This window comes from Lathyrus oleraceus, chromosome 4, assembly GCF_024323335.1.
Source record: "Lathyrus oleraceus cultivar Zhongwan6 chromosome 4, CAAS_Psat_ZW6_1.0, whole genome shotgun sequence".
Taxonomy (NCBI): domain Eukaryota; kingdom Viridiplantae; phylum Streptophyta; class Magnoliopsida; order Fabales; family Fabaceae; genus Lathyrus; species Lathyrus oleraceus.
The window spans coordinates 359,585,695-359,598,903 of record NC_066582.1 but is presented as its reverse complement, the minus strand read 5'-3'; positions in this window follow the sequence as shown (position 1 = coordinate 359,598,903).

Genomic DNA, 13,209 nt, shown 5'->3' with positions numbered 1-13,209 from the left:
AACAAAAACCTAAAAGTTTTATCGAATCAAAAACTAGTAAAAATGTCAGAGATCTGGGTAAGGGGGTTGGTTATGCAATGGGAAGGTGTTAGGCACCCAAAGCATCCTAGGTACTCCTAGGGAGCCCTTTTCACATTTGTTTTAAGGTTGTTGTTTTTTTTGTGAAAATTTATTTGTGCAAACATGATTGAAGGGATGAGAAAAGAATATACAAATTTATTTACATTTTGTGTTTGAATGGATGAACCCATTGCCTACGTACCATCTTAAAAAAAGATTAGGATCAACACCTCGTAGTTCGGGGTAAAAGAATTCAAAAAAAGTTTGGTGAATTGATTGGTCCAAAAACCTTAAGGTCTTTTGTTATCAAAGGGAGAAAACTCAACCTAAAACCACAAATCCACCATGTGAAGATAGCTTCAACATGCTAGTGAGGGGTTAACCCTATAATAAGCATGGAAGACTCATTGTCCATCACTAAGGATAAAGGTGAGTATTATATCTACCTCAAGGATAACTCAAACCTAATAGCTAATGGTTATAAAAAAAGGTTTGATTAAGAAGGTGGCCATTGAAACCACAAAAAGTATTTGAATGGGCTATATTTACCAATTAAAAGCATTTACAAAAATATGGTTAAAGTGGATTAAAAGGTTCAATTCAAAATAAGTGTTATGAAAAATAAGTTTGAAAATCAAAAGCATAAGGCTTAGGTTTCTAATGTTGAAAACAAAAGTTATTGTTTGCACAAAAAGTTTTGGCTTGGGTTAGAATGGGGAAAAAAAAGAAGGGTTAAATTCCTAAACATACAAGAGATAAGGGAAAAGAAAATAAAATCACATTAGGAGTTCCCCTCTTGAGATCATATTGATGATCCAAGTAGCTCCCATCCTTTGGAATAAGCAGTCACAAATAAATATCTCAAGCCATTAAGCACAGGTAATCGGAATAAACCTCCAGGTGGTATCCCACAAATAAAGTGGAACACCAGGCCATCTCTGCAAGAGTCATGTGAGCCCTCACAAAAAACTCAACAAACAGGTTAGAGAAACAAGATAGGTTAATCAAGAGTTGCCCCCAAATCAAAATGTAACCACATGAATCATGCCATTAAAATTCACAAAAAAGCTCACAAAAAGAAACCAAGGGTAGGAGGCCTAAACCTCCTGTCAAACACATGCATCAAAAGGGTATCAAATTCACCCATAATACCTCATATATTCAGAAAATTCAAATTGAAGGCATAAAGATGATGGATATAGGACAAACCTGATTGGAGAGATCGAATGAAATTGAATTGCACCGTTGGGTTTGCAGAGCAATCTGAGGGTTTATATGAGGGGGAATTGGTTCTTTGTCGATGAGTTCCCTTCAGTCTCTGGAGGTTGCTCTGAACTCTGTTAGCTCTTCTCTCACTTTCTTTTTCCTGCCAGGGTAATAGGAATGACATTTTTTTTTCACTGAAACTCTGAATTTATAACCTGGTTTTTGTGGACCTGTGGGCTCAAATGAGAGAGGCCCAAGCCCAAATTTTTTTGTTATATATATATATATATATATATATATATATATATATATATATATATATATATATATATAATATATATATATATATATATATATATTATTATTATTATTATTATTATTATTATTTATTTATTTTTTTCGTTTTTTCGTTTTTTTTAATTTTTTTAATTTTTTAATTTTAATTTTTAATTTTTTATTTTATTATTATTATTATTATTATTATTTTATTTATTTTAGTAAACAAAAGTAAGAGAAACAATGATGTATAATTCAAGCATTCTTGGTGATCTCAAACCAATCACAAGGAGTCTCACCCAAAGGCAAAGGGAACCAAGATGCTCATGATCCTTGAGGCTGTGCAAATGCAATGTTATGATGCTATGAGGGATCTTAAGGTCAAAATTGGGGTCTTACAAAGCGGTTTGATCCGCAGCGGTCGTGTGTTTTCCGCACCTCCTAAACCTCAAGCTATTGCTGATTTTGTTGAACGCCCGATTGGGAATGCTGTGTGCACTCCAAATCCGACACTTGCTGTTAAACCCTCCTCTGTACTAAAAACTCCTACTTCTGTTGGCCCTAGTGGCAATGTGAAAGAAGATTGTGATGAGATGCTAAGGCTCATCAAGAAGAGTGAGTACAATGTTGTAGACCAACTTCTACAAACGCCATCCAAGATAACCGTGTTATCATTACTTCTGAATTCAGAACCACATAGAGAGGCTCTGCAGAAAGTTTTGGATGTGGCATATGTAGATCATGATGTCACAATAGAACAGTTCGATAGCATTGTTGCAAACATTACTGCTTGTAACAATTTGAGTTTTTGTGACTCTGATCTCCCTGAGGAGGGAAGAGACCACAACTTGGCATTACACATATCCATGAATTGCAAAGACGACGCCATGTCCAATGTGCTAGTGGACACTGGGTCATCCCTGAATGTATTGCCAAAGTCCACTCTCTCAAGACTATCATATCAAGGGCCTCCCATGAGGCAAGGTGGAGTTTTTGTGAAAGCTTTCGATGGGTCTCGACAGACTGTAATTGGGGAAGTTGATCTCCCAATCAAGATTGGACCAAGTGATTTCCAAATTACCTTCCAGGTTATGGATATCCACCCATCGTATAGCTGTCTCTTGGGCAAACCATGGATTCACGAGGCGGGCGCCGTGACATCCACCCTACACCAGAAGCTGAAATTTGTGAAGAATAAGAAACTGGTAGTAGTAGGGGGAGAAAAGGCTCTCCTGGTTAGCCACTTGTCTTCCTTCTCATACATAGATGCTGAGGATGAAATGATCATTATGTTCAATGTAGCCCTTTTCCAATATATATCACCAATTTCAAACTTGTAAAGATCTATGGAGTCTTGCCATTTGCAGACTACCATTCCATCAAATAAATTCAAGCCTTTATCCAATTATTTGCACTCTTATTTGTTTCTATTTCAACAAATGTTTTACATGCTTTTAATTGAGAAAATATCATTGTTTTGAGAAAATGATTTTTTCATAACCTGTTTTTAAACCAGGTGAACTTCCACAATGATGAAAAGGATACTTAGGAGACCCTCAGTGCTCTCCCAAGGGTGGTATGATCCCCAACAGGGTAAGACATTTATTCATATTCCTGGCCTGACTGGATCTTCTTCCTCCGCAGCCCCTTTTATGGCTCATCCCTGAGTGGTTTGCTTGTTGAGATGTTCACCACTCTCCCCTTCAGCGGAAGAGCGACCTTTCCTCCACAGCGGATGTGATCTCCTTGATGGGTATGGTACTTGGAGTTTGATCCCCAGACTCCCCTTATCTCCCTCAGATAGATTCCCCCAGTAGAGTTGCTTATGTGGAGGATCCTGCCTGTATAATAAACTCTTTTCCCCAACCGTGACTGATGATTCATCCCTTGCAGAGATTTTGTTGTTTCCTGATATCTCTGATCCCCGGCAGATTGGATACTCTCCATTGGAATTTTGGGCTTTCTCTCCTAAGATGTAGTACCGGATGGTTGTGTGCCTATTCCTTTGAAGCTGTTTGTGTTAGAAATGTTTGTTTGTCAGCATTCATCATACATAAGCCACGCATATGTGCATATTTCCAAACATGCGGATACTCATATTGCATTATTTGCCATATATATCTTGTTTGATATTCTCTGCTAGTTGGTAATACATTTCCCAAGCAGATGTTGGTGTCTGATCCCTCAATATAGAGTCAGCCCCTTAAGCAGAAAGTGTTTATCTTTCCTTCCGCACTCCCCACTGAGTTATATCCTCCTGGACGACAGTTGTTTTCGTTTCCTCCCAACACATATATTGGGATGGGTTTCCCTTTTGAGTTATATCCTCATTAGGACGAGTTTTGATTCAGTTTGCCTCTTTGGTTTGATCCTAAATTGGCCTCTTGTGACTGTTTTCTTGTGCTTCCCCGTGGTATAAATGAATAATTGCTCAGTAAACAATAATTATTCACCTTATCCTCGGCGGAGTTTGTGGTTTTCTACCCTTATACCGGTAGTTGTAAATCCTACTTTCTCCCCTTTGCGGAGTTAACCGTTGTTGTTCATCCTAGTTCATGACGGTTACTCTTCCATGGTTTTCTACCCAGTATCCGGTAGATGTAATCCCCTCTTTGACGGTTATCATTATCCAATATTCGGTATTGATATTTCCTTCTTCCGTTGGATAATTCCTCTGATTAAGCAATTTTATCCCCAGCGGGTCCTCTTTCATTTACCGGTTGCCGGTAATGTTTGTTGCTCCCCTTGATTGGTCATCATTATATACCTAGTGTTGGTATCCCGATGCCTTTCTCTGTCGGTTGATTTATCCTTTATTAACCCAGTAATCGGTTGTGGATAATCTTCCATGCGAGTATATTATCTACGTTCCGACGGTAATAGATAATATATCTCATGCGCTCTGTGGTCGAAGCCTTTTGTTCTTCCCCTATTGAGTAAGATTCGTATTCTTGTTTTGGAATCGAATGTCCATCCCCTAATCGAGATTGCTTTTTTGCCCTCTTTTTGGATGATGGGTGTTTTGGGAATATTCCCCAATTCACGCTTTGGTTGGTCACCTATTATATGCCCAGTGACCGGCATCCCCGGTGTTCCTTCCTTCTGCTCCCTATTATGACTTTGGTCCCCTATGGAGTCAGATTTTCCTGAGTTGAGATATACCTTTTAGATCTTCCTCAGATGATTTGGATGATTGATATCTCTCACCCTTATACCGGTCCTAGATATTCATTCTTCCCGAGCTTGTTGTTCTCTCACCCTTATACCGGTGATCAGATCACACGTCTCCTTGAGCTTATCACCCAGTAACCGGTAATACCTCATCCTGTTGCTTCCCCAGGAGATTCCTTTCTTCAGGATATCCCCGGAGAGGTCCCTCAGCGGATTATCCTCACCTGAGTCCGGATTTTTATCCGAAGTATCCATTGCGGATAGTGTTGCTATGTTGGCATATTCCCCAACACATGCACTTTCGAGTCAGCTCAATGTCTTTCCATGGGATTTACTCCCTTTGGAATTCTGTTCCCCAAGTTTCAAGTTGTGACCTGCTCACGCATTTTTATTCTTCTTCTTATCCCTGTGAGAGTCCCCAGAGTCTTTATCCCTAGTGAGTGTGTTACTCCTATGGATTGTCAATTTCTCCCGATGTCTTTTCTTCTTTGTGGACACATATCCCCACAGAGTTTGTATTATTTGCATACGTACATCTGCATCATGAGGTCTCTTAGGGACCAAAATTCGTCTCTTTGTTATTATTTAAGCCCATTCTACCCCGTCGAGACGAAGATTTTAACCTTCACTTCTCCGGCTAGAATGACCTTAAATAGGGGCATCTGTAAGACCCCAATTTTGTCCCTAAGATCCCTCATGGCATCATCACATAGCCTTAAGGATCATTAGCATCTTGGTTCCCTTTGCCTTTGGGTGGGATCCCTTGTGAGTGGTTTGAGATCACCAAGCATGCTTGAATTGTATATCATTGCTTTTCTCATTTTATTTACTAACAAAAAGCACAAAAATATGTCACTAACATTTCTTGTTTGTAGCTTGAGCAATCACAAAGTCAAAAGCTTCTACGAGATCATTGGTACAAAGACATGGTCAAGAGGAGATGATAGCAAGCATGGTAATGGTCCCCAAAGCTCTCATCCATCAAGTATGCCTCCCTAGTACCTCAAGGTATCATTTTTGATCAAAGCAAGTCAAAGGGTTTGAGTTTTGTTCCCCAGAGAAACCCTAATTCATCTGTGCACCACAATGCCTTGCTCATGAAGCAACCTCAACCCATGATCAAATACAATCAAGGGAATTTATTTAATTCATCATTTCATGCATATTTGAACTTATTTTAATGTCCTCAATCATCAATTCATCAAGGTATGAGGCATAGACCTGAGAAGTTGATCAGTCAATTCATCTGACTGTTTTGAAATGCACTGAGACCTAACTTTTTATGTGTTGGCCAAATGGAGATGGTTCCAAAATAAAAAATGTTCTTAAGGACAATATGAACAAATTTAATGTTCATCAAATTTTGATTTGAAGCTTGGAAAGTCATCTGCCATTCCAATACATTATATGTCATTTTGATTGAAACCCTAAATTTGGGTCAACTTCCCAAGGACATAACTCATTTATTTTTTATGATTTTGAGGTGGGATCAAATTAATTGGAAAGCTAAAGATGTCTATTTCAAATGTTATGTTGAACAAAATTTCAAAATCTCAAAATAAATACATGTGATAATGCAAGACATTATAGGTCCTTTTGGGTCAAATGCATTAAAAGTCAAAAAAGTCCAACTTCAAGTGCCCATAACTCTTTCATCAAAAATCCAAATGATGCAAAATTTAAGTCCATTTTGATTTTCTTGAATGATCTACAACTTTGATGTTGGAGGTTTTTTCATTTGAATCTTGCATCATCAAAACAGAAAGGCTTGAAAGTTGGCCAATTTTAGAAACCTTGCCTGGACATGTTTTGCATATCACACTTTAAACTCAAATTTCATAAATTTCCATATTCCAAATGGATTTTTGACCAACATAACAATTGTTCCTTACATCAATACCTTTCCAACCATTACCCATGTGCCTATGTTTGGATTTTTCATGAGTGACTTTCGAAGAGCTGAATATTTGTGACCAATTAGAGAATTCACATTGAATCTTGAAATGCAAGCTATTGCAAGGCAAATTACACGTCCAAATCAATTCATTGTGCTATCAACTTACAAATCCATCAGCTTTTGGGCCTCACATGCGCCTGTACAGGCCCATGCATGGAGGACCCAAAGCTTCATGCACACGAGTTTCTTCTCATTTGACATCAGCTCCAGCTATAAATATATTGCCATGCTCACCCATTTGCAATGCCAATTCAACCTGAAATGCTGCAGAAATATTTCCCTAACCATCACTAAAGAAGCAAGCTCACTTTTCTCATTTTTTTCAGATTTGAAATTCAACTTCATCTAGTTGAATTCTCAGATCTAGTGCTTCTAAACCTTCATCATTTATCCCATAGAACTTCTGTTTTAGCAAGGAAAGCAAGGCATCATGCTCAAATCACCAGAACTCAAGCTTGCACTCCAACTGGTAATTTCTTCGATTCTCTTCATCCATGGACCTTTTTGCTTGGATCTAATATTTTTTGAAGTCCTCACTTGAGAGGCAAGCTAGTGGTAGCTTCAATTTTGCTTTTCCTTGATCTGCATTTTTCATACCTGAATCTTCCACCTCAGATTTCTCCATTTATAGAGATCTTGAGTGTGATTCAAGGTTACAGGGGTGATGTACATCACCCCAGCTTCATTTCGGTATAAGGACCGTGTATTTTCATGGAGGTTTAAAATCCTGCAAGTTTGGTCGGAATTTGCAGGCTCACCGGAGAAGAAGGTGGCTCCGGTGGCCGCCTCTCTCCAGTTTGAATGCTGACCGTTGGATGTACATCCTACGTTTTAATCTCAGACATGCATTGCGTTTACTTTCATTAATTCATCATGTTTCGCGTGGACTAAGGCCTACCGTGTGAACGCGCTCATGGACCATTAGATGTTGCCACGTCAATTAATGAGTTCCATCAGACGCTCCTGGTTTTTTCTAATTTTTATTTTCTGCTTTTATTTTCTTTAATTCCACCTATTTTCAAAAATTAATATCTCTTTCATTTTTTATCCAAAAATTATGAGACCAATTGCATTATTTCCCAAATAAATTCTAGTTTCTATTTCTGATTTTTAATATTTTTTATTTCATCATTTGGTATTTTTTGTGAATTTTCTCTTTTCTGGTTATTTTTAATTCATTTTAAATAGTTTTTGATATTCAAAAAATGCAAAAATATTTTCCCAACCTATTTGAATAATGATGGATCTATGAAAAATATTCTCATCAATTTTTGAATTGATTTGAGATTTATTTGAGATTTTAGTTCAATTAGGTTATTTTTATTCATCTTTTAATTGATTAAAAATAGTTTCTGACTTTTAAAAATGCTGAAATTTTTTGTCAAACTTTGTTTGACCTTGTTGAACTTAGGATAAATCACTTGGACCTTTCAAGGTTGATTTGAAGTGATTTTGAAGTTTGACCTTTCCATTTATTTCAATTCAAGTTTATTTTTAATATTAAAAAATGCCAAAAATAGTTTATTCATTTCTTGACATCCAATCTTCATCTCACTTCTGTTTTTGATTGTTTGACCTTGACTTTCAATGTTATTGGTCAACATATGAAGATTGGTACATGAGGTTTCATTTAATGCACTTTAATTTTGCCATTTCCATTCTCCATTATTCATCTCCTTCTTCTTCTTCTTCTTTTTATTTTTTGATCAATGAGTTGAAGGTTGATAAGTTAGCATTGATTAGAGGGATTTAACCTTCTTTGATTCAAATCTAATTCATCTTGATCAATTGATCAAGTGAATGGCTTTGCATTAAGGATAGGTTGTCTTTTAAATCATGCAAAAGGCTTAAACCAATACAAGATCATTCCTCTTCTTCTTTTTGGCATGGCAAGTTGTTGGAACTTGGTTCACTAATCAAGACTCCTAACTTGTGTTTGTCACCTACATTATTATTGACCGGCCTCAGATAGTTGTGACTTCTACATAAGTCCAATTACGATTGCTTAACATAGCGCTAAATTTTCCTTATGGCACACTAACTACTAACACTAACTATTAACAATTAACCTTTAATTTATGCAATTTACTTTTATGCAATTTACTATTCTTGCACATATTATCCATTTGATTTTCTCTTTGCTCACTTGAGCACATGTTTATGTTAATGCCATTTGCCTTTTGCTCACTTGAGCACATAATTGTGTATATATTATTGTGCTTGTGTTTTGTTGTTTTGATTATTGTGAACCAAATGCAAAGAAATGGACTTAGTTTCTAGGACTTTCCCTATGCAAAGAAATGAAGAATTGGACTTAGATTCTAGGACATCCCTTATGCAAATTTGGAGTTAAAGGATCTTAATGATGAAGATGGGTTAGAAGGACCAAATCTCTAAACTCTCTTGTCCATTCTTGTCTTACTTCATGGAACTTTTGATGTGTGTGCTTTTGTGCTAGGAGTTCCCATTTGAGCTTAATTGGAGGATCATTACCATGTTCATCCAAGTGGAAGATACAAGATACATTGAAGATCTCTTATGAGACTTGTTTGATTGCTTATACTTTATGCTTGCTTATTCCAAAGGACGGGAGCTACTTGGATCATCAATATGATCTCAAGAGAGGAACTCCTAGTGTGGTTTCATTTCTTATCCCTCATCTTTTTGTTTTCCTTAGGATTTAGCCCTTCTTCTTCATCTCTCCACTCTAACCCAAGCCAAAATCCTTTTTGTGCAAACATTTAACTATTGTTTTCAAACATTAGAAACCTAAGCCTTATGCTTTTGATTTTCAAAATTTCTTTTCATAACACTTATTTTAAATTGAATCTTTAAGTCAACTTTGACCATTTTTGTATATACTTCTAATTGGTAAATATAACCCATTCAAATGCCTTTTTATGGTTCCAATGGCCACTTTCTTAATCAAATTTTTCATAACCTCTAGCTATTAGGTTTGAGTTATCCTTGTGGTAGATATAATACTCACCTATATCCTTAGTGATGGACAATGAGTCCTCCATGCTTATTATAGGGTTAACCCCTCACTAGCATGTTGAAGCTATCCTCACATGGTGGATTTGTGGTTTGGTTGAGTTTTCTCCCTTTGATAACAAAAGACCTTAAGGCTTTTGGACCAATCAATTCACCAACTCATTTTGAAATTTTTACCCCAAACTACGAGGTTTTGATCCTAATCTTTTTATAAGATGGTACGTAGGCAATGGGTTTATCCATCCAAACACAAAATGTAAATAACTTGTACATTCTCTTCCCATCTCTTCAATCACGTTTGCACAAAAGTTTCACAAGACAACAACCTTCACAAGTGTGAAAAAGGCTCCCTAGGAGGACCTAGGATGTTTTGGGTGCCTAACACCTTCCCATTGCATAACCAACCCCCTTACCCAGATCTCTGTTTATTTTACTAGTTTTTGTTAAAACTATTTGGTTTTTGTTCGCTTTCTAACCATTCCTTTGGATAAATAGAAGTGCGGTGGCGACTCGACTTGTATGATTTACCTTGGATTTAGTCAATATCTCTAATGGTGACGAATACCCCGCTACACTTTCTTATCGGTAATAGATATACCCTCAGGATATTGCGATTTCTCCAAAAATGTCTTTATGTCGTAGAACCAGGGATTATCGTTAGGATCTGCCTCGATCTAGAAAATGTGCCAGTTCATCTAAGTGGTCAATATGGATAACTCGTGCTTCGTTCTTCCATTTGAATTTGAACATAGATGCCAACGTAGCTAGAGCATCTGCTAACTGATTTTCTTCCCTAGGGATATGATGAAAAGAGACTTCATCAAAGTAGGGTATCAGTTTTCTAATATGCTCTTTATAAGGTATCAACTTGCAATCCCGAGTTTCCTAATCACGTTTTACTTGACTTATTACCAGATCTGAATCTCCGTATACCTCAAGAATCTTGATCCTTAAATCGATGGCCGCCTCTAAACCGTAGGTGCATGCTTCATATTCTGCCGTATTGTTGGTGCAGTCGAAGCACAATCTGGCGGTGAATAGAAGGTGGAAACCAGTCGGAGAAGTGATAACTACACCTATGCCATGCCCACCAGCATTGGAAGCACCGTCGAACATGAACGTCCATCACAATCTTAGTTTGGGGCCTTCCTCTGGGTTTATCTCGGAGCCTGGCATAGTGAAGTCTCTGATAAACATGATGTCTTCGTTTGGAAAGTCAAACCTCAACAGTTGATAACCTTCCACAGGTAAACGAGCAAGGTAATCAGACAGAACGCTCCCCTTTATTTCTTTCTGAGTCACATACTGGATATCATATTCGGTTAACAACATTTGCCACCGAGCAATTCTACCAGTGACAATAGGCTTTTCAAATATGTACTTTATCGGATCCATTTTGGATATCAATAAAGTAGTATGGAAAACCATGTATTGTCTCAAGCGTCGAGCAACCCAAGCCAAAGTGCAACAAGTATTCTTCAAAAGTGAGTATCTGGTCTCACATTCAGTGAATTTCTTGTTGAGGTACTATATTGCGTGCTCTTTTTTTCCTGTGTCTTCGTGTTGACCCAGAATGCAACCCATGGATTCATCAAGTACCGTTTGGTACATAATAAGTGGTCTACCAAGGACCGGTTGTATGAGGATTGGTGGTTCTTGCAAGTACTTTTTTATTTTGTCGAATGCCGCTTAGCAATCATCATTCCACACAATTAATTGATTCTTCCTTAGTAGTTTGAATATTGGTTCAGAGGTAGCTGTTAAATGTGATATAAATCTAGAGATATAATTGAGTCAACCAAGGAAACCTCAGACTTCTTTTTCTGTTCAGGGAGATGGCATTTCTTGGATAGCTCTAACTTTGTCAGGATCAACCTCAATACCTTTCTGACTGACTATGAAACCAAATAGCTTACCGGATCGGACCCCAAAAGTGCACTTTGCTGGATTCAGACGCAACTTGAACTTTCTAAGTATAGCAAACAATTTCTTCAGGTTTTCTAAGTGATGTTCTTTAGTTTTATATTTTTCAATCATGTCGTCCACGTAAACTCGATCTCTTCATGAATCATGTCGTGAAAGAGGGTTACCATGGTGCGTTGATAAGTTGCCCCTGCATTTTTCAAGCCGAACGACATTACTTTATAGCAGTAAGTTCCCCAAGGTGTGATGAAAGTTGTCTTCTCCATATCATCTGGCGACATCTTGATCTGATTATACCCGGAGAAACCATCCATGAAGGAAAAGATGCAAAACTGAGTTGTATTATCAACCAAAACATCAATATGAGGCAAAGGGAAATCATCCTTTGGGCTCGCTTTATTGAGGTCTCGGTAATCTACACACACACCGACTTTGTCGTCTTTCTTCGGAACTGGAACGATATTAGTGACCCACTGTGGATACTCAAAAATAGCCAAAATTCCAGCATCAAACTGCTTCTTTACCTCTTCTCTGATCTTGATGCCATATCGGGTCTGGTCCTTTTAAGCTTTTGCTTGACGGGAAGACATTCAGGCTTAAGTGGTAAGTGATGTTAAACGATGATGGTGTCTAACCCTGGCATATCTTGATATGACCAAAGAAAGATGTCAATATATTCGTACAATAACTCGACCAACTCCTGGTGTACATGCTTGGCAAGAGATGCCCCAACTTTGACTTCTTTTTTATCGGTTTCAAAACCCAAGTTAATGACATCCACTGGTTCTTTGTATGTCTGAATCTCTTTTTCTTCGTGCTCAATGAGCCGTGCTAGTTCAACTGGTAATTCACAATCTTCCTCACTGTCATCTTCAGCTTGGTTGATTGGATGTCCAGACTTACAATTGATTCTTGCCATATTGTAATCAATAGTTTTGTTTGCTCTGCATGTTATGAGCTTATTTTTAGTATGCTTCTTTAATAAAGTGGAAAAAGGAAAAAGAAATATTTTTCCGTTTCGTTTTTTTGTAAGAAATTAAAAATATCTGAAAGAAAGGGAACACAAATTTCGCATGCAAAAAGTGTTTTCTTTATTTAATCACATAATACTTTCAAACATGGAGGCCCTTACAAGCTATCCTCTTGTCTCAGGCGAGAACAAGGGATTGAGAAAACAAAATGCATTACGTTTTCTCCAAATACATTATAGGAATCACAAAAGCTATCCGGTTGGTGAGCTTGAATCCTGGAGGACATCTGCGTACGAGGCTGGGAGTCTCCGGTTTGCTGCCACTAGATTCTCTGATGACTGCCATCGTGTGATCATTTTGAAAGCCGACACAGATGAATTTGACCGGGTTAAATTGCTTCTTCTTAGGGCTTGCCCTGCGAGCTGAAGGACGATAGCCAATACCGAATCTGTCACGCTTCTCTGGCATATTGACAACTTTACCCCAACTGGATAATGGTCCTTTCTCCAGAGTCTTCTTGGCGCTTTTGACTGAAGATATGATGGTAGCGGATGACTTATCATTATTGGTGGTAGCTGAATTGACTTCTTCAAACTCTAAACAATGGAGTGGAATCTCAATAACCCATTCATCTGTCTCGATACATCTGAA